Source organism: Kogia breviceps, chromosome 17, assembly GCF_026419965.1.
Source record: "Kogia breviceps isolate mKogBre1 chromosome 17, mKogBre1 haplotype 1, whole genome shotgun sequence".
NCBI lineage: Eukaryota > Metazoa > Chordata > Mammalia > Artiodactyla > Physeteridae > Kogia > Kogia breviceps.
The window spans coordinates 65,883,298-65,906,703 of NC_081326.1; the positions used below are offsets into that span (position 1 = coordinate 65,883,298).

Sequence of the window (23,406 nt, forward strand, 5' to 3'; positions counted from 1 at the left end):
AAATGAATGAACGCTTGAGTGCGGATTATAGAGGGTCAGGTCAAGGCTGAACCATGTTGTCTGAACTTTCGAGGGACTGCATTTGAATTCCTTCATTGTGGAAGGAAATGGGATGTCCCCCTTGGAGCGGACCAGAACTAGACAGTGCTAGAGGCTGGATATGAAAGGAAAAATGCTAATTGCTAATCATAAAATAATGAGAACTTACTGAGTGCTTGCACTGTGTCAGGCACCGCTTTATGTACATTAAGTGTCCATTTTACAGAGGAGAGGACTTAACAGAGAGAGGTTAAGAAACTTGTTTCCCAGACAGTAAGCAGGGGAGCCTGGCTTCGAACCTGGGCACCACAGCTGCAGGGTCTCGAGAGTTAACTCCTGCACCATGTTTAGGGAGGTTGTGATGAGGCAGGGGAGAGAGAGGAGATGGTCCTCTCACTTGCTCCCTTCTTACAAAGCTTCCATGCCAGGTGATGCAATGAAGGCCTCTAGCTGGAGGGGTAGGTGGACATGGCTGGTTCACATTACAATTAGCATTCACTAGCCTGTCCCACACAGGACAGTATGGACTCAAGTGGGCTCAAGTCCATGCGGCCAGAAGCCAGGGCTCCCGAGGCAGAGTTACTGTTGGCCTGGCAAATGCCAGAGCTCTTTGGAGTCTTGTTCCACTTCACGACTGACGAACACCCTTCTCCCCAGGGCAGCCGTCATTACCACCCAGTACCCACAGGCGAGCCATGGATGAGCCTGACTTAAGGAAATGCCATCTGGCTGGGGCCACCAGGTGGGAGAGAAGAGGCTGGGCTCACCTTCCATCTGGCCCAGGCCTTGCAGGTGAAGGACTGGGCTTCAAACAGCACATTTAACCTGGAAAGAATCAGAAAAGGTTGAGGGTGGACACACCTCAGCTGCTGACATTTTATCATTTAAGCACTTTTTTTTTTTTTTTTGAAAACCGGAAATTAAGGGGAAGTTTAGAAAGTTCATCATGGCTTCATGAACCGTTGCTCTTGGAAAATGGACTTTTTGAAAAATTCCCCTGATTTATTGTTTTTAGGAGGCTGTGGATAACTTTATATTATTCCTGTAAAATTTCCTGAGTTTTCCATGTCAAGCATTTTGTTTTATTAAGGAGGAAAAGAGAACTAATATTGATTGAGTCCCTCTTGTGTGTTGGGCAAATTGGTCCTTCCTTTTACTTTGGTTTTGTCTACCACAGAGTGATCCTGTGAGGCGGGGGGATGAGAATCCCTACTTTCCAGGTGAGGGTGGCCCAGGGGAGGTACTTGCTCATAGCCAGGATTCACACTGGGTCCCAGCATTCGTTAAGTATGGGGCTGCCAGATGTGATGGGTCCATGTATTGCTTCCTTGACTTTGTTTTGGGTGGGGTTGTGGATATCAGATGTAATATATTATATATATATATATATATATATATATATACACACACACATATATGTATATATACACATATATGTATATATAATTAATATTTTAAAATATATTAATATTATAAAATATATTAATAATATGTACATACATACAATGTGTATATAACTATGTGTTGCGTCATTATTTGCCTGGAGACGGAGGGTGGTCCTTTCCAAAGCAGTTGTCTCGGGAGGCTGTAGACAGATGTCCATAGTGGGCCTGTACTCAGAAAGTATTGGGACCATGTAGTTTGAAGGTTTGTCACTTGGAGGACTATTGAGGAATTAAAGCAAGTGACTCAGCTCAAACCATATGGGATCAAAACAATCCCTGACTCCAGTGATAACAGTAATAATAGTAGCTTTTATTTATAGAGTGTTTACCACGTGCCAGGTGCAATTCTAAGTGCTTTCTGTCATTTCATCTCCTTTCATCCTCGTAAGAGCCCTAAGTTCTAAGTACTGTTATCACCATCCCCGTCTTACAGATGAAGAACATGAGGCACAGAGAAGTTGACTAACTTCCTCCGAGGTCACCCAGGTAATAATAAAAGGCAGAGCTGCGATTTGAACCCAGGCAATGAGGCACCGCCACAGGCTGGGAGGTTAACTGCTGGGTTAATATACCAGTGATGGGTCTGCCTTTCTTGTGGGTCTCATAAGCAGGCACTGAAGGTCAAGCACAAAGAAGCATTTGTTCATTTATTTAAGGAACGTTTTGGGGTGTCTTGACAGTTTGTTAGACACTGTGCTAGGTGAGCCGGGTTAGAAAGAGAAATTTAAAAAAAAGGTCCCGGGCTTCCCTGGTGGCGCAGTGGTTGAGAGTCCGCCTCAACCCTTCCCGATTCAGGGGACGCGGGTTCGTGCCCCGGTCCGGGAGGATCCCACATGCCGCGGAGCGGCTGGGCCCGTGAGCCATGGCCGCTGAGCCTGCGCGTCCGGAGCCTGTGCTCCGCAACGGGCTAGACCACAACAGTGAGAGGCCCGCGTACCGCCAAAAAAAAAAAAATAAAAAATAAAAAGTAAAAAAAGGTCCCTGTCTTAAACCGTATCACTGCTCAGTATCACTGTATCACTGGTCCTCTTTCTATGGGTGGGGATACATCCCTCCTTCTTGAAGTGAGGCTGGGTCAAGTGACATGTTCTGGCCAATCAGATGTGAGCAGATGAGTGTCACTTCCTGGTGGAAGCTTTAAGGGTCCCGTATGCTCTTCCCTCAGCTGCTGTGGGCGGAGGGTTCCAGATGGTGGCTGCTTCTGCATCCTGGGTCCCAGGATGAGGAGGACAGTGCCGAGCAGCGGACCCGCGACAGATGGGCGTGTAGTGCAAGTGAGAATTAAACCTGGAGCAGGGCGCTCCATGAATGCATTTTCGTGGGTCCCTAATTGGGACAGATATTTAACTTCCTGAAGTGATGGCATGTATTGAAAACCACATGTGTGTCCTCACAATGCTGTCACCTTTATATAAGACCAGGATGCCTTTGATTGTAATGCCGCCTCTGTACACAATTGGGTGACACCTCAAAGTAGGGAAAAGCTATCTTTTCCTTAAAAGGCAGGTTTCTCAAACTCATGAAATATATCCCCAAAACTTCACAGAACCAGGTCCTTGGGAATGACTAAATATAGTTAATGTTTCTTTAGCTTGGAACTTCCTCTCCCGCCCCACCCCATGTATGCATGCCATTAAAAATAATGCATTGGGAAATTATCCCAGCATTTACCCTTCAGAGACATAATGATAGCTGCTGCTGCTTTTTTTTTTTTTTTTTTTTGGTGCTGTTTTGCTTTGTGCCAGACCTTTCACAGTCAAGAGCATTGAATCTTCATGGTCATTCCGGGAAAACTAAAGATGATTCTGCCCATTTTACGGATGAGGAAACTGAGGCCTCAGAAATGTAAGGTACCTTGCCCGAGGTCATGCAGCTGGTGAGTTGTGGGGCAGGGATTTGAACCTGTCACACCTGACTTCAGCAATCCTGCAGTCATTAGAAGCCAGCACAGGACACAGAGTAACCTCAGCTCCCACTTCAAATCAGATCCCCCAACCCCCAACCCGGCTTATTTGCAAACATCTGAAATCAGCTGCCTAGTGGAAGGTCCAGATGGCCTGGGAGAGCAGTTCTGTGCCTTTACAATCAGGCAGACTGAGTGTCTGCAGGCAGCTAGCTAATCTGCAAGGACATTCTGGCTCCAGATCTGGACACAGACCCTCAGAGGCAGGGCTGGACTGAGCAGGCCAGAGTTGGAAGATGCTCTTTTGAGTGGGGGCTGGCGTGTTACTGTGTTGGCCACCGTGTATCCGTAGCATCTTCACAGAATCTGGCATGCAGCAGGTGCTCAGTAAATACTTGTTTGTCCTGTGATGGCCACAGCTAACGAGCTCAGCCTTATAACTATCCGTTAACAGATTCATTCAACAAGTAGGAAATACTCACGTGGCCCTGCTCTTGGCATTGGGAACAAAGTTTGTGCTCTGATGGCACTTAAATCTAGAGGGGGTGGGAGTTAGAGTATGTTAGGAAGGAATTTGCAGTATGGGAAGAAAATGAAACAGAGAGACGGCTTCGAGGGGCAGTTGTTCAGAGACAGGAATGAAGTTGGGGAATGAATCGGCCAGTAGCTGGGGGCAGACCGCAGGCAGAGAGCCCAGGAGATGCCCAGACCAGGCATGAGGAGGTTGGATGAGGCAGCGTTGCAGTGGCTTAGCTGAGGAGGGTTTGATGGAGGGGCCATGGACAGAGGTTTGGCAGCTTAAGAACCAACATGGAGCATCGTGCAGGCCCAGCCCCGGCAAGCGGGGCAGAGGAGGGGCCGCTCGGCAGGGCTGTAGTGTGGTAGGGCCCAGGCTCTGCCCCGTGGAGGGGGTCCCGGAATTTCTACCCCTGAACACTTCCTCTTTCCGCCCTCTAACCTCCTGCTGGCGCCTCCCATTGGCTGAACTCAGCTGACAGCCGGTGCATGGGGGGTGGTGGATGGAGCCCGTAGGCTTGCTTGGTACCGAGTGGAGTGGAGACGGGTAGGCCCCGGACTGGAGCTGTGGGGAGAGGGCAGCAGGAGAATATAACCCAGAGAGTGGGGAGGTTCACGTGGCTGGAGAGGAACGAGCAGGTGAGGGGGGCTGGGGGTCCATACCACGGGCAGCCTTCGGGCTCTCTTTGGAAGGAAGTGGGAAGCCGGTGGAGGATAGGAGCAGATGTGCTTAAATAGTGACGCTACCATCACCATAACGTCTCTGTGGTGGCTGTGGCCAGAGGCCCCTTACGATGGGTGCTGGGGCCCCAGAGCTGGCCCCCGGGAGAAACCGGTCCTCCTCCAAACCCCTGGGTGAGGCCTTTGCCTGGTCTACGTGCTGTGTGCCTCCCAGTGCGTAAAGGACAGGAAAGAGAAAGGAGCAGTGCGTCTCGAAAGAGGATATTCTGGAGCTCTTGATAATCAGATCCCATTGTAAAGGCATGCTTTGAGTTACAGCATTGAAATCTTTGTTCCAGTGGAAAACTTTTACAGACTGTCCCTGGCGAGCCCGGAATCCTGTTTGGATCTCAGAAGGCCTTAAAATAGTGTGGGATGCTGGTAGACAGACTCTGAAGGGACAAAGGTCGTGTGCTTACTGCACTGGCCACACCTTGGTGGGACAGCCCTGGCCACTCCTGCTCCTCCCAGAGCTGGGCGCACGGAGGAGGCTTTCTCGTCTGGTTGAGTTCCCCGAAGTGGCCCTGCCCACGTGGGAGGCTGGTCCAGCCCAGCCAGGCATGAAGCATTGCCTGGCGTCTTCTCAGGCCAAAGTGCAGCCAAGTCCCTCTTGGTCGGCTGGTTCTCACAGGATGCCCAGGGGCGGGAGGGCACACTTGTGGGTCTCGGGTCCATCTCAAGTGGGATACTGAGTGAGGAGGGAGGAACAGCTTCTTTTTCTGTCCAGTTCTACCACTGTGGCCAAGTAGACCAGAAACCCTTTGCTGGCAGGAATCCTCTTTCTCATCTTTTTTATCCCCCAAAGCTTGCCCTGGGAATCGATGGCTTGGGGCCAAGTGTTTAATGTCCTTGAGTCTCAGTCTACCCTCCTGTAAAATGGGGATAATATCCATCTAGGGCTGTTGGGAGTGAGGCAAGGTGCTTGGCACATAGTACATGCTCAGTGAATTTCCTTTCAACTCAGAATTCTATCTTTATCCATCTCTCAGTGGCCAGGAGGAAGGGAAACAGATACTGCTGGCCCCATTTGATAGGTGGTCAGATGAGAAGGCAAGAGACTGGACACCATGCCTGAAGTGGGATCCATGTAGAATCCAGGTCTTGACCCCAGGCCCTGTGTGCTCCTTATTACAGCAACAATTTTGTACCCCATCATCTGACCAAGGAGATGTACACCTGCATTTTTATTTGCAAAGGCACTTTAGTGCATTAAAAATTTTTTTAAAAATCTATTATTAGTCTTCTTTTTTATTATTTAAAAAACTATTTTATTTATTTATTATTTTATTTTAATTTTTTTGGCTGCGTTGGTTGTTAGTTGAGGCACACGGGCTTCTCTCGAGTTGTGGCGTGTGGGTTTTCTCCCTCTAGTTGTGGTGCGTGGGTTCCAGAGCGCGTGAGCTCTGTTGAGGCACGCAGGCTCAGTAGTTGTGGCACACGGGCTTAGTTGCCCCGTGGCCTGTGGGATCTTGGTTCCCTGACCAGGGATCGAACCCTGGTCCCCTGCATTGGAAGGTGGATTCTTTACCACTGGACCACCAGGGAAGTCCCCTATTTCTTATTTTTTAGGTTGTATGGTTTATGTTTACATCCTTGGCATCTTATGTCTTTCCTATGACCTTTTATCCACTTTGGGTTTTTAAGACAAAAGCTGGAAAACTGTTTTGCTCTTTGATGGGACTTCACACTGAATTTGTTAAGGCCCCAGTTCCGGGCAGCAATTCTTGACTCTTCATGGAAAGGCCATGTCTCTGAGTCACAGTGTGCTGCTCCCAGACCCAGCTCCCTGGAAGGTCATCTATGCGGGGCCCAGCTGGGTCCACAGGAACTGGTGTGCATGAGCCCTCCCTCTTGCTTCCAAAAAGACCTGGTTCATCCCCCAGTTGATGAATCAATCGTAGAGCATTGGCATCTTGACCCAGCTTGGCCACCAGTCCTTCACTGGATACCGAGGGGAATTGGACTAAGTGGCCTCCACGGGTCTGCCCCGTTGCAGACGTCCTAGATTCACCACTGGACAGCAAGTAGGGCTCAAGAGCCAGGTCAGCATCCTTTCTCTGGAACCTTCTGTCGTATCATCCAACACGACCTCGGGTGAGAGCGCCACCTTCCTGGTCTGCAGAAGCCACAGGCAGGACCCCGCTACCACTCAGGTTGCTGTGAGGATGAGAACAGGTGATGTGGTTGGGAGAGGTTTCTAAGGGGCCAGGTATTTGTCAATCAGACACTTCTTGAGTGGTGCTCGCTTTTTATACGAGGTCGGAAGTGCTCATCTTCCTGGGCAGACTTAGAGACGCTCATGTGGAACTTGGGACAGATTCCTGGAGAGAAGCCCCTTTCTTTCCAGAGTGCAGCCTCAAGGGCCATGCCTTCTGAAGCTGCTAAATCCGGGCGGGGGACTCTTGATGGTCTTCATGGTTCTTTCGGGGGGCCTCCTGGCCTCTGAGTTATTGATGCATGTCTACATTATTCAGAGGCTCTATTTGCATTAGTTAGCTGCATTTGGTGCCCCTGTGAATAGGAAAGCTGCTCCGGGGAAGCCAGTCCTAATTGCAGCCTCACGACGGGTCTGAATAATAACTGTGGAGCAATCTCTGCTCTTTGGTGTTTCTGCTCCAACCGCACACACGGCTTGTTTCTCTCTCCTCCCTTACCCACGGGGCCTTCGGAACCGAGCTCTCCTCCTCCCGTACTTCTACAAGCCACACAGCCCTCCTGCATGCAACTTGTAATCCTCTTTGCTTCGTAAAAATGCAGCAACTCAAGGGCCGCCTCCGCCAGGAAGTTCTCCCTGACTTCCAGACTTGGGGTAGACTTTGGATAGCCGCCCGTGGTAACTGAACGGAGCCCTTCTCATCCCCTCGCGTCAGAATGTCTGTCTCATCCACTGGACTCAACTCCGTGGGGCTGAACCTGTGTTTCATAGGAATCTCATTGCCCGGGATGGCGCCTGTAACCTGGCAGGTGCTCTGTGTGGGGTATGGATTGCAGTGATGGGGAAAGATTTCTTCCAGAAGGAGGGATTGGAATTGAGCCTTTCTTATGGTCTGGAGAGTGCATGGAGGGTGTGTGTTGTGAGGGGCCTTGACACTGGAGGACAGAAGGAAAGGCTTCATTGTGGTTGCTGAGATGATTCCTTTCCTTGGAGCTGGTGGGCTGAGTAAGAGCTGTCGGGGATGAGCTTTGGGAGGCAGCATTAAGGCTGGCTGACGGATGCATTAACGGCCTACGTGAAGAGTATGATCTTGAGTTTTTAGGGACTAGAGGGACCCTCAGGGCTTTTGAGCAGACACTCCGCAAGACAGTCGGCTTGTCTCCTTGGTGGACTGGCTGGGGTGAAGAGGAGAGGGAGAAGGTAGAGAGGAAGAGGAGGTCTAGATGCATTTGACATCCTAGACCAGCTGTGTCCTGGGAGGGAGAGGAATGAGGTGACAAAGATGAAATTTGAGTCTAGAAATTGAAGAGCGCTAGCCCTTGACCCTGAGCACACGTGTAGCCGACTCAACCTTGCCATCCCCCGTCCGCCAGAGGAGGTTATACAAGTGACACGACCCAGCACACTCTGGAAGCCGGCAGGAGCATAAATAATACATCAGATATGCAGATGAACGGCCCAGGGTGTCTCTGGTCTGGGGGAGAATTCTTAGTAGACCTGAGATATTTGCGGAATGGAATGTTCCGTTTCCCACCCAGTCCACAGCCTCAAGGCACAGAGTCGTGAGTGCGAGAGCGCTTTCCAAAGTGGACGTCTTTCCAGCACCAGTGGTTTTCTGTCCTGAACAGAACTTGAGGAAAGGTCATTCCTGTTTGTCGAAGCTTCACCTTCCCATCTAACCTGAGGTTCTGAAAGATCCTGTTCTCCCTCGGGGCCCAGGGAGGGCTCTCCCCACCCCTGTCAACCTTGGGGCCAGGAGTGGTCCTTTATCAGAGATGTCCACCCACCTGGGACCCTTTGCCAAGCACACATCCCGGACCCCACTCGGGGCTGGAAGGTGTGTTTTAAAGGCTCTTCAGGCGATTGAAGCTTTAAAAGCCACTGAACTAACCAGTCGTAAAAGCGAACACAGTAACTGCTGTCAAAATACCAACAGAATGTAAAGAAAGGACATTTGCGTTCTCCTCCACTTGCACCTTGAGACCCAGTTCCGTGGTCTGCTTGGCGTGACTTTGAGGCCTTGGCCGGCACCCATGCTACCTTTAGTCTTTCCCTCCCTCTAACCAGACCCCAGAGTCTACTGTCCTCAGGTCTCCCTGGAGCGCTTACCTGTGCGGGGCTCCTTCTGAGCGAGGTCCTTTTCTCTCTGCCTGTCTCTCCAAGGAACAGAAGAAACTTGGAGGCCTTGGCCACGTCCCACCTTCCAGATGTGATACCTTCCCTGGCGACTTTAGCCGCAGCTGAGCTTTTCCCTTCCTGAACGGTCCTGGTTCTTAGCCTTGAAGTCTCGCTCTGGGCTTCCGCAGTCTGCGTTCCACAGCTTGAGCCCATGTGATGTGTAGCACCTACAGAGCCTGGCCCGTGGCCGAGGGGCAGCCCAGGATCTGAAGACAGTTCATAGGAGAGGAATCTCATCGAATGGCACCTGAACGCAAGCTCACCTACCTCGTCATAAAAAGGGAAATGTAAATGAAAAATGCCTCTTTTTCCTATGAAGATCGCATAATGCACGAGTCGGTCATGTCCTGGATAGTGGACAGAGCTGCCGAGCAGCAGCCCCACGTGCGTCCATTGCCGGAGGGAATCGCGTGGGTTCAGCCCCGTCGGGCGCCGCTTTGGCGTTCCTTATCCAAACTGCACACGCGCGTGGTCTTTGACCCAGCAGCCCCACGTGGGGATGCTTTTCCTGGAGATGTACCTGCAGATATTTGTGTGAAACGAACAATGCACACGATTATTCACGGTATGTGTCGAGGAGCGTTTCTATGGACTCTCTATATAGAGGAGTAAGTGTAATTCAGATGTCTGTGAGTCGGAGACTAGTTCCTTCAGTGAACGCTGGCCCTGGCACCGTGGACCAGGTGTGGAAGAGTGAGGAAGTGCGGTGTGCATGACGCGGGCACATCTTGGGATGCGTTGGTGAGAAAAAAAGCAAGGAGCAGAATAGTGAACTGTGTAAAACGTGTGCGTGGGTGGCAGGGTTGTAAGAGTTTGTATTTGCCCCGATTCTGTAAGGAGGCCCCAGAAACTAACACAAGTGAAAGCCTGTGAGTGTTGAGGGGGGAGGCTGGGCAGAGAGGGAGAGGGGCACGCAGGTGACTTTTGACTGTGGATCTCTGGGCATCATTTGAATTTTGAACCATATTGAGTGTATCATCTATCATACATTTTATTTTAAAAATTCATGACCTTGTTAGGGTGAGACTGGGGTTATGGGTTTTGGGGAGGAAGACCACAGAGGTAAAAGTGCCATTTCTTAGCCATTCACATCAAGGGTATGTAGTATCAGCACAGCTTGTACAAATCCCAATGGAGGGACATTTACAAAATACTTGACCAATATTCTTTAAAACTGGCAAGGTCACCAAAAATAAGGAAAGTCTGAGAAAGTGCCACAGCCAAGAGGAGCCTAAGAAGAGAGGGCTAAATGTAATATGGGGTCCTGGATGGGATCCTCGAACATGATTATTAGGAAAAGACTGAGAAAATCCGAATCAAGGGCAGACTTCCGTTCATAATATTGTATCAGTATTGGTTCACTGTGTGAAATGTATCACCTAATACTAATATGAGATGGCAGTAGGGGTGGAGATATATGATAATGTAATTTGGTGTGAAGTATATGAGAACTCTCTGTGCTGTACTCAGATTTTTCCATAAAATCTAAAACCGTGCTAAAAACTCAGGTTTATCTAAAAATAAGCAGAAAAACAATCGTGGCCTCATTTGCTTCTCTCGATACCCTGTGAGTCATTTCTACCTTCCAGATGAGAGGACTGAGGTTCAGAGAGGTTATGAAATGTGCCCAGGTGCCCACAGCTGGGACGTGGTGGTAGGAACCCAGGTGTGGCCCAGCCTGGCAGGGGAGGTGGTGCCAGGCGAGCGTGGAAGGGACCTCTGGGATGTTGTTGGGACACAAGAAAGGGGGAGCTAAGTCCTAGCCCAGTGTGTGGATGTGGGCCATCTTGTAAGGAGCTGGGGTTGCAGGCACAGCCAGGGGTCTGATCCCAGGAGTCCCCGCGAGTGCTCTCGTCACATAAAGATTGTCACTATGTGAAGCGATTGAGGTGTTAACCAGCATCTTATGGTAGTCATTTTACAATATATATATGTATCAAATCATCACACGGTAAACTTAAAACTTACCGTTTTCTGTTCATTTTCTTAGGCCTCAGAAGACCTTTACCTTCTCAAGAGTCTGTAGTGGGGTCAGGGCGGTTTGGGGATGGACCCAGATAAGCCATGAGTGAAAAAGCTCCCGGGGTCTTCCTGGGCTGGCATCCTTTGAGTCCCTGGGGGTAAGGCAGAACTTGCCCCCTCGCCTGGCTTTTAGAACAGGGTGTTCCCAGGAGGCGGAAAGACGGGTTTTCAATCAGATAAAGGTAGGATCCTGCAGAAACTTCCAGGGCCCTGTGGTCCCCAAGAGGTAATTTCATCACGCTCCGGGCCACACCGGTGAGGTAACGGGGGGGTGGGTAGAAGAAGAAACAGGGCAACTTACAAATAGGAGAAAGGAGACCGTGTGTGCTTGTGTGTGTGCCTGCGTGTGGCGGCACGTGCGTGTGCGCGCTGGTGCGTGGGGCTTGCATGGCCTTGTGGCAGCCGTGAGGGCCTGGAAACTTCTTCTTCTTTTTTTCTTTTTGGGGTACACGGGCCTCTCACTGTCACGACCTCTCCCGTTGCGGAGCACAGGCTCCGGACGCGCAGGCTCAGCGGCCACGGCTCACGGGCCCAGCCGCTCCACGGCATGTGGGATCCTCCCGGACCGGGGCACGAACCTGCATCCCCTGCATTGGCAGACTCAACTACTGTACCACCAGGGAAGCCCTTCTTTTTTTAAAAAAAAATTATTTTCATTTTATTTATTTTTGGCTGTGTTGGGTCTTTGTTGCTGCGTGTGGGCTTTCTCTAGTTGCGGTGAGCTGGGGCTACTCTTCGTTGCGGTGCGCGGGCTTCTCTTGTTGCAGAGCACAGGCTCTAGGCACGCAGGCTCAGTCGTTGTGGCTCACGGGCTCGGTCGTTGTGGCTCGCGGGCTCTGGAGCGCAGGCTCAGTAGCTGTGGTGCACGGACTTAGTTGCTCCGCGGCATGTGTGATCTTCCCGGCCCGGGGCTCGAACCCGTGTCCCCTGCATTGACAGGCAAATTCTTAACCACTGCGCCACCAAGGAAGCCCCAGGCCTGGAAACTTTTTAAATGGGCAATTAGGCAAAGCTTGTGCCTCCTTTGAAGGGAGCCTGATGGTCAGACATCCAGTTTACAAAATAGGTAACTGGGTAGCAGCAGTTTGACATTGATAAGGAACCTTTATTTTGTAAAAAATTTTTCATCTCTCTGGTTTCCCTGGTACAGCATCTGGAGCTTGGGTGGTAAGTACCTGTTGGGGTCCTGCGGGTGGCGCTTTTGGTGGTGATGCCACTGCTCCTCCTGGTTCAGGGACTCTAAAAAAGATAGTGAATAATAAAAACGCCTGATGTTTATACAGGTTACCAGACCCTGTGATTTGACTTAATGACACATAGCAATGGTGTGGGCCAGTGCAGAGCTGGCTTTGAATATTAAGAATAATCGCTTTGCCTAATCTTCGTGGAGCTCATGAGCAGTTTTCAAAGCACATAATTACATCGTGTCTACACATGGAGTTGAGCATTGTAAGATAGATGATGTGAATTTTGTCCTTCGGTCTCTTGTGTAGACTTACTGGTGGGTCGTAATCTCTTTGCCTTCAATTAAGAAAATGCTGTTCCAGAAAAGCCTAAACATTTGTTTTTTTTTTTTGCTTTGAAATAGAACTTTAATTTGGAAGTATTCCCCTATATTCTCTTTTTTTTTTTTTTTTTTGCGCTAGGCGGGCCTCTCACTGTTGTGGCCTCTCCCGTTGCGGATCACAGGCTCCGGACGCGCAGGCTCAGCAGCCATGGCTCACGGGCCCAGCCGCTCCGCGGCATGTGGGATCTTCCCGGACCGGGGCACAAACCCGTGTTCCCTGCATCAGCAGGCGGATTCTCAACCACTGCGCCACCAGGGAAGCCCTATTCTTTTTTTTTTTAACTTTTAATTTTATATCGGAGTATAGTTGATTAACAGTGTTGTGTTAGTTTCAGGTGTACAGCAAAGTGATTCCGTTATACATATGCATGTATCTATTCTTTTTCCAATTCTTTTCCCACTTAGGTTGTTACAGAATATTAAGCAGAGTTCCCTGTGCGAGACAGTAGGTCCTTGCTGGTTATCCATTTAAAATATTGTAGTGTATACATGCCCATCCCAAACTCCCTAACTATCCCTTCTCAGAAAAGTCTAAACATTTTATATGAAAGCAAGAAGGCAGAGTTAGAATAAAAACAAACTCAAAAAACCAGGGTATGGGGAATCTCTCCTAAATTTTAAATATAAAACCTTTATGGGGGTCAGTGACAGTGAATAAGGGTGCTGTGAGTAATTTGTGGACTTTTTTTGTCACCGTAGCCTCTTGTGCGTGTTGGTCAGGTCAACGTGTTTGGGAGTGGGTACCTTTCCGCGGAGGTTTTTCACTTTCTTTGGGATGCATTGTGGTTGTGTGGGAAGGACAGAGGTCATGCAGGGGGATATTCCTGAGCTTCTACTCCAAACCAGCCCCAAGCTGTGTGACCTGGTTATGTAGCCGCTGAGAACCCCGTCATGGGCCTCATCTGTCTGCTGGAGATGGCGGTTTGCACCTTGCAGGCTTCAGGGCAGAATCAGGTGATGGCCATCCAGTCCACGATGCTCTAATCCAGAGCAGAGACGTGGCCTCTTCTGTCTCCAGTGAGAGGACGCAGGCCAGGGAGTGAAGGGCTCAGGTTAAGAGGCAGGGGTCATTTCATCTCAGCCTTGGAGGAGGGGCATTTTGGACCAGGGGTCAGGAGTGGCAGAGGTGAGACCTGATTCTTTCCGTGTCAGGTCACTGGCTTCTCTAGACCATGGTTTCTCCATGCAGGAGTGAGGTTGGCACAAGTGGTCTTCCTGGGCTCTGTGCCCTGCTCTTCTGCGGACTGGCTTCTTCGGAGGAACCTATCAGGTTTCTCTAGCCCGTCTCTCCCAGGCTGGAATCACCGTCTCTACTCTCGCCATCCTAGGTGTGGAGTCAGTGCAGTTGCTAAGGTGAGGGCTCGTTTGGATTTCCAAGTGCTTGTAGCTCCACCGGCACTTGACGAGGATGAGCTGGAGCTGGGTTGCCTGTCAGCCAACCCTCTGTGATTTAGGGAGCCCATACTCAGGCTCAGGGGCACTGGGGGAGCTGCCTTGATTTCTGGTTTTAGAATCCTTGGGGCTGAATCACAGCAGCAGTGATTGTGGTGGCTAGTTGTGTTTATCCAGTGAACGGTCCCAAACTGAAGCAGCAGCGGTGAGTGCAGCTGGTATAGAGCAGGTCTGCAGTTTCCAGGCGGAGCTGGGAGGCATCTCGAAACCACATCGCACTAACCCTGCATCCTGCTGCAAGGGGCTGGGAGCCCAGCGGCCCGCCCGAGAGACTCTTGGCGGCTTGGCCGGCTGGATGACCGTCCCTGCCACGAGTAAGCTTGGGGCTCATATGCGTTATCTAAATTCGGTTCATTTATTTATTTTTTTGAAGTCTACACATTTATTAAAAAGCATCCACAAAGTGAAAAAAGTAACATAATTATTATATATATATATATATTTTATTTACACAAATATAAAATTTCAAGGTTATTCAGATTTAACCAGGGGACTAAGTCTAATGAGAGAAGAAAAATTAAAAGTAAAGAATCACTAGTCCAGCGAAGACATGCTTTTATCATGTTTCTGGTACTTAGGGGACAGGAAGTGTTGGGAAAAAGAATGAGTAAGGCAAGGTCATGCCACTTAACTTCAAATAGACGATAACATTTTCTTCCTAAGCAAATGTAAAACCTCTGTATGGTTTTAAATTTAAATGATCATTTTCATGATGATAGCATTTCCAAATGTCAGCTCTTCTAACCTATAAAGGAGATAAAAAGTGAAATAAAAACATGAAATTCCTGACCAGAGTTTATACATCCTCATAATGGTAAATGAAATTAATTTGTTCTTAAAACCTAGTACAATTTCTTATGAAGGTATACCGTACACACATAAAAGAGAAAAATTAAATGAAAATAATATTTGGGATAATCCTGATCAATATCACAGGCCATACATTTAAGAGTAAAAAAGACATCTTGAGACTTCCCTGGCGGTCCAGTGGTTAAGACTCCGTGCTTGCACTGCAGGGGGCGCGGGTTCGATCCCTGGTGGGGGAACTAAGATCCCATATGCCGCATGGTGCGCCCCCCAAAAACCAAAAAACAAAGACATCTCATCACACAGAATGATTACGTTTTCTCTAAGAAATATAAGATTCAGAGGAGTAAACCAAGACTAAAATTATGTCGCAGTAAATTCTTAGTAAATAGTCTCACAAAATCTCCCACCTTGGTGGAAGTGCTGTTGATGTACTTTTTTTTTTTTTTTTTGCGGTACACGGGCCTCTCACTGCTGTGGCCTCTCCCGTTGCGGAGCACAGGCTCCGGACGCGCAGGCTCAGCGGCCATGGCTCACGGGCCCAGCCGCTCCGCGGCACGTGGGATCTTCCCGGACCGGGGCACGAACCCGTGTCCCCTGCATCGGCAGGCGGACTCTCAACCACTGCGCCACCAGGGAAGCCCTGTTGATGTACTTTTAAAAGCACTTTTAAATATCACATCTTGCAGTGAATGTTCTTCTTGCAGTCTACTCTGAATCAGCTGTAGCATCCTTTGCCACTCGTTTTGCTGTGGTGAAAGATCAAATATTGCTGGTTCAGAAACTAGACCATCTGCAGATGCAACCATTGTTTCTGCTAAATCCAATACATCTGCTCCAATATACTGACACTTCATGGCAACAGTAATATCTATATTGATTCTCAATTTGCTAGAAAAATCCTTGTCTAGTTCGTATTCATACTTCCTCCATGTATTTTGATATACTGAAAATTCCATTGTAGTTAATAAAGCCATAGTGGTAAATGCTGTTAGAGAAACTGTACCCCCCACTGGCTGAAGTCTCTGCAGAGCTGTCAGGAACTTTCAGAAAGGCATCCAACTCTTTCACCAAACTTAAGGTTTTCTTCCGATTCAGTCGCCTCATCTTCAGGAAAACCTTCTTCTTTCACATAGTCACGCTTGTGCTACGGTCCCAGCCGACCGCCATGTTTCACAGCAGCCCGGTTGCCCGGGCTCCCGTTTACCTCGGTTCATTTAGATATGTCATGTCGTTAATCTGTTGGAAGCTTTGGGTCAAGAGGCAGTGAGGTGTAATGGTTAGTGCATGGACCCTGGTGCTAGCCTGCCTGGGTTTGAATTCAGCTGTGTGATCTTCAGTGTGATATTAACCTCTCTGGGCCTCAGCTTTCTCATCTGTGAGAGAGGGAATTGTGACAGTTTGTTAAGGGAGGTAAAGCCCTTGGCATAAACTAAGGGCTCAGTAAAATGTGAGCTGATGATGTCAGACCTTTATTACTATTAGTGAACCTGCCCTGGCTTCTCCTCCCTCCCAACCCCATAGCAGCTGATCTCACAGGTCTGCTCTGCTTGGACAGTGGGGCCCCGGAGGGCAAGACTCCTGGGTCTTGGTCCTTTCTGCTTCTGTGGCGTCTGGTGTGGTGAGTGCCCAGCTGCGTGGAGAGGCGCTCAGTCAACAGTGACCAGGTGTGACTCTGGGGGTATAGAGTTGCTGGGAGAATGAACACGCTTTTCTCTCAGGCTGTGCAGATTTCCGACTGGAAAAAGTTGGGGGCATAAGGTTATCGAGCATCTCTCATGGGCAAGATTGTCTGTTGCCGGAGCCTAGAAGTACACAGTGGAAGGAGAGTGGGTCTTGGGGGACCTGGGCTCCAGGAGAGGAAGCCACGTGGAACCTCCTAAAGAACTAGCAGCAGTGGAAATGCGGAGCATTAGTGAGAGTGAGTAGGTGAGTTGTCCCAGTAGGAGTGCAGGCAGGGAAAGGGAAGGGCTGGCTTTGAGGATCTCTGGCAGGCTGCCTGGAAGAGGTGGCATGGGATTGATCTCGGCTTTTTGGGCGGGGGAGAATGGTGTGTAGGGGCTTCTGCCGGTAGAGGCTCGAGCTTACCTAAGGGGGCTGCAGGGGAGGCCCCACGGTGAGTCGGAGGGGGCTGCTGGCTGTGGCAGAGGCTTTCTGTAGGGGAAATGCTTATGACTGAACTGTCTAAAAATGAGTGAGAGAGAGGCGGGTAGGGAGAGAACACGAGGAGAAGGAGGAGGGGAAAGAGAGGGATCCAGAGAGGGAGGAAGGAGTAGGATGCTAGTTAAGCCTCTGAACAGCATACGGAGTAATGGACCCTGCTGGTGGTCACTGTCCCCCAGGGACATGCTCCAGCCCCGCCCTCCTCTCTCCTGCCACCCCGTCCTTTCTCTTCCAGGCTCCCCGCTGCCTGCACGGCCCCAGAAGCCAGTGAGTGGGCATCCCGGCCATTTCCTGCCCCGCGGGCCGCCCCACTCCTCCGATCCCAGTAGCCTTGTGCAGGCGTGACCTCGCCCTGTGACCGGGAAGCGGGGCTCCCGTTCCCGCCTGTTTACCCTGGCGCAGGGAGATGGGGTCACGTGGGGCCCCCCCACTCCCACCCTGCCATGCCAGCTGCATGAGTCACCTGTGGGCACAGGTGGGCGGGCAGGGGGCATTCCTCAGGACTGACTGTCCCCAGCCCGCCTGGCATGGGACCTTCTGCTTCTGGGGGTGGCTCTAGGGCGATGGGCCAGCCCAATTCTGCACCAGGCCGCTGAGTCACGGTCCTGAAGTGTGGCCTCTGAGTCACCCTGCAGTCCTGTCCTCCACAGCGAGTCCTTTGTGGGACTTGCCTGGGCCCGAATGGGCATTTGACCCTGTGTGCCGCTGGCCACCCTCGAGTTCTCTTGCCCCCACCCTGTCCCGTTTCAGGCCCCATCCCAAGTCCGCCTCGCAGGATCAGCTGCATTCCTTCGTGATCCAGAACCCAGGAGTTTGACTCTAGCCAGCGACTGAGTTACCGGAAAAGAAGCGTGGGCAGATTTAGCAAGCTGGGGCAGGAGTGAACCAGGCAAGATCTGGGGGAAGACGGCCGGGTCACCTGTCCTGACAGGGCCACAGGAGGAGTGTTCAAATCTCCTGTGTCTTGCGTATTTTGCGAGCATCTTGAAATGACCTTGAAAACCCACCCTGGTGGGGGAGCGGGTGAGACAGTAACATCTACGTATTGGCACCGACTGTGCTGTGTTCGGTTAATTCCTGTCCAAAGATGTCAGGCTCTGTCCTTATGCCCATTTCTGGTGGAAGAAACTGAGGGTTTAGTAGAGGACGCTTGCTCAGGGCCCGTGAGCTAGAGAGCGGTGTGTCTGGAGTTTGACCCCAGACCTCAGTTCTATGTTAGATTCTCTGATTCAAGTTCATTAGTTTGTGTGCTCCTTTCATCCTCTCTCTTTCCTTTTTTTTTTTTTTTCTTCTCTCCTTTGCCGCTTAGCTGCTGGAGTCTTCCCCATGGAAGGCAGCTGTCAGCAGTGCAGGAAACCAGTTAATAGCGGCAGCTAGTGGAAATTAAAGTGGCATCTGGGGTCCTGCTGTCACTGTAGGTTCAGCCTGCAGCCTGAGCCCTGAGGGCAAGCTGGGGCGTGGACTTCAGCCACTGGGATGGAGAAAGCAGCTGTAGGCCTTGACAGTGACGACCCCCAAGGGTCGGTGTCTGGGAGGCGGGGACGGGGATGCGGCACAGTGTGAGGAGATCGAGGGGAGACCTGTGTTGAGGCTGCAGGGTGCTGGGGAAGCCCCCTAGCGTTCCGGTTCTAAATGTACCCCCTCTTTAGTCAGGAGACTTTGGGAGTGTTATTTTCTTTCTGCTGTTCTCGGTTATCCCTTACACAAAGAGAGGGAGTTGGGCTAGACCAGGGTGCTAGCATCCCCCTTTTTTTCCCCCGGGAGTGGGAGGGGGGCGGGGACATCTGCATGGGGGTGAGGGGATTGGAATCTGCATTTGCTATGAGCTCCCCAGGTGAGGTGGAGAGCCACGTTCAGGTCAGCCCCCGAGATGCAGGTGAGGCCTTCCAGTCTTCCTGCCCTTGGTCTCAGCCAGCAAGGATGCCGATAGGGTTTTGTTGGGCCTGTGTTTGAAATCACTCACCGTAACAGCCCATATATTTCATGTAAAAACTGGGATATCTGGCTTCACTTGGGGTGGGTGGTGGGTCCTACTTTCTCAGGGCCACCCTGACTGGAGCTGCCTGTAAAGGTCCCAGGATCTGAATTCAGTTCTTATCTTCACAATGTAAAACCCCAGAAGACTCAGGCCAACAGGGTGGCTGTGAGGTCTCTATTAACTTGAGGTTCTCCCCTGCAGTGGGTGCGTGAGTGAGATGGGCAGTGGTATTGAAGTGGGTGCTTTCTGAAGACAGATGTATTGGCAGAAAGGCCAGGCGTTGAAGTGGGGTTTCTGGTCTTGATTGAAAGTTTCAGTGCAGCCTTCTGCAAGGGAATGATGGTGATCCGAGTTTCTAGAACCGTGGCTGGCCCACACGAGGTGACCAATATCACATGCATTTGAGTGAAATCTGATATGGAGCATTTCTGTGACCTTTTCGACCACTCCTGACTATTTCTCCTGTTACTATACCTGAAGATTCATTAAAAAAATTATTTTATTTATTTTTGGCTGCGTCGGGTCTTTGTTGCGGTGCACGGGCTTCCCGTTGCGGTGGCTTCTCTTGCTGTGGAGCACGGGCTCTAGGTGCACGGGCTTCAGTAGTTGTGGCGCACGGGCTTCGTTGCTCCGTGGCATGTGGGATCTTCCAGGACCAGGGCTCTAACCCATGTTCCCTCCATTGGCAGGCGGATTCTTTTTTTTTTTTTTTTTGCGGTACGCGGGCCTCTCACTGTTGTGGCCTCTCCCGTTGCAGAGCACAGGCTCCGGACGCACAGGCTCAGCGGCCACGGCTCACGGGCCCAGCCGCTCCGCGGCACGTGGGATCTTCCCGGACCGGGGCATGAACCCGTGTCCCCTGCATCGGCAGGCGGACTCTCAACCACTGCGCCACCAGGGAAGCCCCAAGGCAGGCAGATTCTTAACCACTGTGCCACCGGGGAAGCCCTGAAGATTCATTTTTTAATGGCACTTTTAAATGGGAGGAAAACTGAGTATTTTTTCCTCCCAGTGTTATCATGCTTTTTGGCAGTTGGCTCCCTCATTTTGCACAATTTCAGGTGATGGCTCGGCTGTCCAACTCCCTAACGGTATTCTTGCATTCTTAGCACAAACAGAACGACTAAGTGTGGGTTCTTATCTTATTGGAAAGCGGAAGAAAAAATAAGAACCAACATTTCCTGGATGGCCAACCCATGCCGGCATGATGGTACAGGCTCTTTACTAAGGATCGACATGTAGGTTAAGCAACTTGGTCACGGTCACACAGTGGCAGAGTCACAGTTTGAGCCCCGGTCTCTGTCTCTTGAGCTCACTTTCCTCCCACTACCCTGGACTACTTCTCCTAAATAACTAAGTGGCCAGTATAGTACAAGCCATAGTGCATGAGAAGCTCTGAGGCTGGGACAGAAATGTCCATAGCTAGCCTGTGGACTGTTCACACAGATCCGATTCCCCACTGGGTCTTGTTCAGTATCTTTGTGCTTTCTGTCTGGATTGAGTAGACAGGCGAGGCTGAACTTGGGAGGCATTGGTGCAAAGTCTGATCTGGGCTGTAGAGTCATGTGAAGTTGATCTTGGGTCTGGTATTTATTTAACCTGCCTTAGCCTCAGTTTGCTTATCTGTAAAATGGGTGCGATAGTACCTAGGTCAAAGGTAGTTGGATGAGCCTCTCACAGATGCAGTGTCTGGTATCGATACATGGGAGGCCCTCTGCCATCATTTCTTTCTTTGTCCCTACAAGTAGAGGGGCTGAGTTATACGTCCTGAGGGGAGATCGCTTTCTCTTCCTACCTTCAATGTGTCATCTCCCTCTCCTTAAGCTTGTATCATCTGGGTGTGGTGAGCCCCCAGTGTCAGAATCAAGGGGGAATTAACAGGAAAACAACCCCCCCCGCCCCCGCCACTGAGCTTGCTTATTTGTAGAAAAGGTGGAAAATACAGATGACAGATAATCCTGATGTTCCGTGATAGCTGCTCTTACCATCTGGCTCTCTTGCTTCCTGCTTACCGTGGTTTCGTATCTCGACTTTGTTCACTTAACATTACATCCTGACCCTTTCCCAGTGTCATTCAGTTATGAAAACTTGTTTTGAGCAGCTTTCCCACGTGTCATCATGTACCTGTGCAAGAAAGGTGCTCTGTCACTCCTTTCTGCTCCAGTTGTAAAACGAGGATAGTCACAGCCCTTTCTCCGTGGGGTTGATGTGAAGGAGAGGGGAGGAAAGGTCGTCCAGGTGCCCCACCTAGGACGGCACAGGGCACGTGCTGCCGGTATTGCTGTCCTCGTCATCTTTGGCCAAGTTAGGACTGCTGGGCATTCATCTTTCCTTCTGCTTTGCCTGGTATAACGCACGAACCTTTTCACACATCTCTGGTTGTTTTCCTGGCAGAGCCCCCTAGAAAGGTTTGAGGAGTTTTATAGTGTCTTGATACAGTGCGACATAACTTTCCAGGTATAGTTCACCCATAGCCACTCCGCGGACGGTGCTAGGGGTTACTGAGGCAGCCTCCTGAAGTGTGAGCATCTGAATTCATGCAAGGAACCCCACAGCGGGCGTGGAGCTCTGTGATCAGCAAACACCCAGAACAAAACCATGTTATTGCTGATTTTCTTTGACTACTGCTGTGAATGACCAGCTTTTCATGTGTATTGCTTACTTGTGTTTTCTCAACTGGTCATTTCCTTTGGCGTGTTTAGCAGGGTTTTTTTTTTTTTTTTTCATAGACTGGTAAGATCTGTCTCCACTAACTTGCGGATTTTGCAGATGGGGCACTGGTGAGTTCCACTGGACTCTTTGTTAGGCATACGGAAATGACGCCTTCGTTTCTGTGGGGTACATTTCATTACAAATCTGCATCTGATTGTGGTAGCAAAACCGTGCTTTGCAAATGAATGCAGGGGTGCCTGTCTCATTAATCTGGGCTGTTGCTAATTTTAAATATTCCTCCCTAAGCGGTATTTGCCAGAGAGCTTCTCCCTTTTCTCTTCCTTCCTTTCCTCATAAGCAAAAGAAAAAGTCCTGCTAACTTTCAGATGTCATTGCAAACGTCAGCTCTTCAAAGACCTCCACCCTGGAACCCCCAGATTCACTGCTGATGGGGGTTGAGCTGGCATCTCCCTCACAGCATTGGTGGCAGTTTCTAACGTAGTGGATGTTTTAGCAACATTTGTTTACATTCCTCCTGTGGACTCAAATCTTTTCCAGGGCCGGGGCCTTGTCTCTATTGCATCCTATGTGTTCCCTTAGCCCCTCGTGCAGGGCTTGGAAGTGGATACCCAGCGTGGTAAAATGACTTGCGTGGATATGGCTGACCCAGAGCTTGACCGGGTTTGTGAGCCCACCTTTGAGCTGGATCTCCCAGGACCCTTTGCGTCTGTGGCCAGAGCTTGGCTTTGATGTCTGGGTGAGCAGAGGGAAGGTCGGCTGGCGTGGCAGGACCTTGTCCCTGCGGCCCGCTGGCGTCAGTCCCTCTGGGTTGTTTTGGCTCACTGGGGACAGAGCAAGATCTAGGGCAAAGGTCGGGTCTGGCTTCTAGGTGAGTGCCCAGTGACAGCCAGCTGTACCCTCTGCTTGGCTACACCCAAGTCCTGTACTCCGTGTGGCTTCCTCGGGCCTGCCGTGGAAGGAAAGAGCAGCTTCTTCTTCACAAGCAGAGGCATGAAACCACTGGAGAACTCTGGTTCCACCACTCCAGGGCCCGTCCTGCTGGCCGGAGGAGCCGCAGGTGGCCTGTGGGTTGGCACCGCAGGTGGGGAGGGAGAGGAAGTCTCTACGGTGGTGGGGTGACCTCCGTGCAGGTTGGAATGCTTGGTTCCTGGGTGGCCGGGGCTGGGGGAGGTCTTGGGTTGGAGGGGAGAGAGCCCGCCAGCTGGAATTGGAATGGGGTGCCGCCAATCCCCTGCTGTGTGAGTGTGGGCTTGGTACCCGTCTCCGGGAGACCCAGCCTCCTCTCGGGAGAGTGGAACTAACTAGGCCTGCTCTCAGGGCTTGTGGGCAGATGCAGCGACTGGATGCTGCCTGTTCCTGGCACGTAGCAAGCGCCCGGTGGGTGTTGCCTTTACTTTTGTCCTCCCCATCCGCCTCCTGCTGCCGTAATTGACACGCGCCGAGCGTGGCAGAAAATGGCTGCAACGTCGGGAAATTCTCAGCGGAGTCCGTGAGAACTCAAATTGGAGGTCCTCAGGGCCGCCAGAGCAGCAGACCAGAGCGGCGAGGCTGCCCCCGTGCTGGAAGGGCTCCTGCTGGGGACCCGAACTCGCAAGCCCGGGACCCGTCTGGGACCTTGGGGTCCGTGTGGTCCGCAACCCCATGTCGCACTCCCAGGCCCGCTCCTTGGAGCTGAATGACCCAAGTGCGCGTGCCTTGCCACTCTTCCCTCACCCGTGAAGTGGGCGTAGGGGGGTCACTGCACCACAGCTTGGATGGAGACCCTCGGGGTGGGCTGGCCAGGCTTTT

At 50.9% G+C, this 23,406-nt stretch overlaps 1 long non-coding RNA gene across 3 annotated transcripts in view; it reads left to right on the forward strand.

Annotated features, from left to right (window-relative positions):
• Nucleotides 1–23,406, forward strand: part of LOC131743968 (uncharacterized) — a 405,600-nt gene that overhangs the window by 29,387 nt on the left and 352,807 nt on the right. The window contains exons 3-5 of one of the 3 annotated variants that reach the window (XR_010837566.1): nucleotides 1,918–1,970; nucleotides 2,650–2,758; nucleotides 8,942–9,521. The exons of the other annotated variants lie outside the window; for them this stretch is intronic. This is a non-coding gene — a long non-coding RNA (uncharacterized lncRNA). The remainder of the gene's footprint in view (nucleotides 1–1,917; nucleotides 1,971–2,649; nucleotides 2,759–8,941; nucleotides 9,522–23,406) is intronic. 3 annotated transcript variants of the gene reach the window in all.